The sequence below is a fragment of the Heterodontus francisci genome, chromosome 12 (assembly GCF_036365525.1).
Source record: "Heterodontus francisci isolate sHetFra1 chromosome 12, sHetFra1.hap1, whole genome shotgun sequence".
Taxonomy (NCBI): domain Eukaryota; kingdom Metazoa; phylum Chordata; class Chondrichthyes; order Heterodontiformes; family Heterodontidae; genus Heterodontus; species Heterodontus francisci.
This window is the reverse complement of record NC_090382.1, coordinates 55,788,828-55,792,634: the sequence shown is the minus strand read 5'-3', so window position 1 is coordinate 55,792,634 and position 3,807 is coordinate 55,788,828. Positions and strand designations below refer to the sequence as shown.

The 3,807-nt window shown below is 45.6% G+C and overlaps 1 pseudogene; it reads right to left on the bottom strand.

Annotated features, from left to right (window-relative positions):
• Positions 1-1,995: 1,995 nt before the first annotated feature.
• Positions 1,996-2,779, bottom strand: LOC137375702 (N-myc proto-oncogene protein-like; annotated as a pseudogene).
• Positions 2,780-3,807: the final 1,028 nt, after the last annotated feature.

Below are 3,807 nucleotides of genomic sequence, written 5' to 3'. Positions count from 1 at the left end.
GTTTATTAACAGGTAAACCTGTACATACAATACAGAACAAACTATATACAGAATCTTTGTCCAGGGTGTTGGCATGCAGAGTGACTGTGGCTTCTAGTCACATGACAACATCCTGACACTTAGCTCATTTTCATGAAATGCCGTGAACAACAGATGCCCCTCTACATTGCTTTCATTGATCTCACCAAAGCCTTTGACCTCGTCAGCAGACGTGGTCTCTTCAGACTACTAGAAAAGATCGGATGTCCACCAAAGCTACTAAGTATCATCACCTCATTCCATGACAATATGAAAGGCACAATTCAACATGGTGGCTCCTCATCAGAGCCCTTTCCTATCCTGAGTGGTGTGAAACAGGGCTGTGTTCTCGCACCCACACTTTTTGGGATTTTCTTCTCCCTGCTGCTTTCACATGCGTTCAAATCCTCTGAAGAAGGAATTTTCCTCCACACAAGATCAGGGGGCAGGTTGTTCAACCTTGCCCGTCTAAGAGCGAAGTCCAAAGTACGGAAAGTCCTCATCAGAGAACTCCTCTTTGCTGACGATGCTGCTTTAACATCTCACACTGAAGAATGCCTGCAGAGTCTCATCGACAGGTTTGCGGCTGCCTGCAATGAATTTGGCCTAACCATCAGCCTCAAGAAAACGAACATCATGGGGCAGGATGTCAGAAATGCTCCATCCATCAATATTGGCGACCACGCTCTGGAAGTGGTTCAAGAGTTCACCTACCTAGGCTCAACTATCACCAGTAACCTGTCTCTAGATGCAGAAATCAACAAGCGCATGGGTAAGGCTTCCACTGCTATGTCCAGACTGGCCAAGAGAGTGTGGGAAAATGGCGCACTGACACGGAACACAAAAGTCCGAGTGTATCAGGCCTGTGTCCTCAGTACCTTGCTCTATGGCAGCAAGGCCTGGACAACGTATGCCAGCCAAGAGCGACGTCTCAATTCATTCCATCTTCGCTGCCTTCGGAGAATACTTGGCATCAGGTGGCAGGACTATATCTCCAACACAGAAGTCCTTGAAGCGGCCAACACCCCCAGCTTATACACACTACTGAGTCAGCGGCGCTTGAGATGGCTTGGCCATGTGAGCCGCATGGAAGATGGCAGGATCCCCAAAGACACATTGTACAGCGAGCTCGCCACTGGTATCAGACCCACCGGCCGTCCATGTCTCCGTTATAAAGACGTCTGCAAACGCGACATGAAATCGTGTGACATTGATCACAAGTCGTGGGAGTCAGTTGCCAGCATTCGCCAGAGCTGGCGGGCAGCCATAAAGACAGGGCTAAATTGTGGCGAGTCGAAGAGACTTAGTAGTTGGCAGGAAAAAAGACAGAGGCGCAAGGGGAGAGCCAACTGTGCAACAGCCCCAACAAACAAATTTCTCTGCAGCACCTGTGGAAGAGCCTGTCACTCCAGAATTGGCCTTTATAGCCACTCCAGGCGCTGCTTCACAAACCACTGACCACCTCCAGGCGCGTATCCATTGTCTCTCGAGATAAGGAGGCCCAAAAGAAAAGAAAGAACAATACAGAACAAACTATATACAGAATCTTTGTCCAGGGTGTTGGCATGCAGAGTGACTGTGGCTTCTAGTCACATGACAACATCCTGACACTTAGCTCATTTTCATGCTGTTTTCTGAAAGAGACATCACTCTTAAAGCGATTATACAACATCCCCTTTCTTTCCAAAGAAAAGTCTGGTACCCTACAAGTAAAAACACATAAAATTGCAAAATATCAAAATTAGTTATATAGGGATAGAGATTATAAAATTTACAAGTATAAGGATAGGGATTGTGAAATTTACGAGTGTAGAAGCTTAAGAGTCCATATATTGTTTCGGTGGTTTGACAACTCTTCCAGATCTTGCTATGGTATAACCTTCTGGGGATGTGGATTTCAACCTTGGCATTTTTGGTTTGCAGATATGTTGTCAATGTGCTGGTTGTTGACATGTTTTTTCCGTCACTACATGTTGATCATGCTCGACCTTCATGCTCCCTTTTTTTCCACAGTGTCTCCTGCATCTTGGAGAATTTGCATCTAAGCTATTGCTGTTTTTTTCTGAACTTTCTCCCTCTCAGCAATCAGTTTCTGTTGCTCTGCCTTCAGCCTGCTAAGGTACTCTGCTGCTTTTCTCAGGATAGCCACTTTTGAGGCCTTGATATTCTTGGAGAGTTCCGGCACCTCATCTCGAACAGCCAACAGAGAATGCTTCAACTCATTCCTCCTCTGCCTCTTCAGGACATTGTATCTCCTTCACCTCTCCTCATCCTCTTCCTCTGAAGGCCTGGGGCTCAAGGTCAAGGACTTGTTGGGGGAGGAGTACTTGGCCTCGTGACGATACCTGTCCGTTCTGGCTCATTTTGGTGCTGGCGGTTCTCTGAACAGCAGAGGTGAAGGTGTGGCATAATAGTGCTGTTGCTGGATTTCCAGACGGCACTGTTTGATGCTGGCCAGAGTCTGCGAGCGGGTTCCAATCATTGGAGATTTCCCCTTGGCAACACTCCCCACCACCAGCCTTTGTTTTTCAGTAGTGACAATGTCACTCTCTTCTTCTGAGTTGCTGGAGTGCAAAGAAACACTGCTGGTTGACAAAGAACTTGCACCATCTGAATTTGGATCTTCATTCTCTTGGTGTGGCATCTCGGAGAAGGGGCTGATACTCTCCAAACCAGAACCACTGAGATCCTGGAAGAACTGTGACTCAATCTCAGACATCAGGGGGCGGGACACAGGGAGTGCATCCCATCTGAGCTGCATTACAGCATTGCTGTTGGAATCTCCTATGACATCGAATCTGTCCGGGTACATTTGTTGTAAGTCCTGGACTGACAAATGCAGGTACCCTTGGTCTCTTCTGCTGTAACGGGTACCTTGGTGATCTCGTGGATAGTCACAATGTTGAGGTCCTTATATGTTGGCAGTTTTGCCACCATTGGTCCACTCGTGCCTGCCAGGTAAAATATTTGTGGTTTCCATGCCAACTTGCCATAACTGCATTGCATTGTTAGTGTGCCACTGCAAGGAATGGGTGACCCATTGAATGCAGTTAATTTTGCAGTTGTCAGTTATATCATTAATTTCCAACGACTCCAGTATATATCCTTCAGGATTCGGACTGGTATGATATTTGTAGTAGTTCTCGTGTCAATCTTAGTCCTGAGTGTGTGTTTGTCAACTTTCTTTGGCACATCACATTAATAGCAATGTCATGATATTGTTTTGTGGTGGGGGGGGGGGAGGCGGCGGTGGGATATGCGGTGTGTCTTTAAGACAGCAAAGGATTAGTATTACTTTAAGAACAAGCAAGCCTCAGGAGTTACCGAGAGGTGGGTCTTGGTTGTCATTGGATACAACCATACAGAGACTGAGGATGGATATAAAATGTTGTGATTAGCTTTTAAACTGGCTTTTTGTTGAGACAGACTGTTCTAACAGACAGACACAGCTGGGCCAGCATGGACTGAACGGAGATCTCTGTTAATTTAAACTGAGGGAAGAATTTAAACTGTGACTTTTTTTTATCCCTCAAAATTCGAAAGCCAGATTGATTCTTTTGAAAGTGGTTGCGAGTTGTTGATCTGCTGTGGTTGTGACTGGAAGAAAAAGGAGATTGAAGTTTCGGATGTTGGACTGTTTTCCTTTCCTCATCAGATCCTGGAAGATTGTGAGTGGACTTTGAATTAGAGGACTGATCATCGGGAAGTGTAAATCTGCAAGGACTCTAAATGTTTCTATTTTTAAATGTTATTTTTATCTTAGTAGTGTTTAAGAATTTAGTTTTTTCT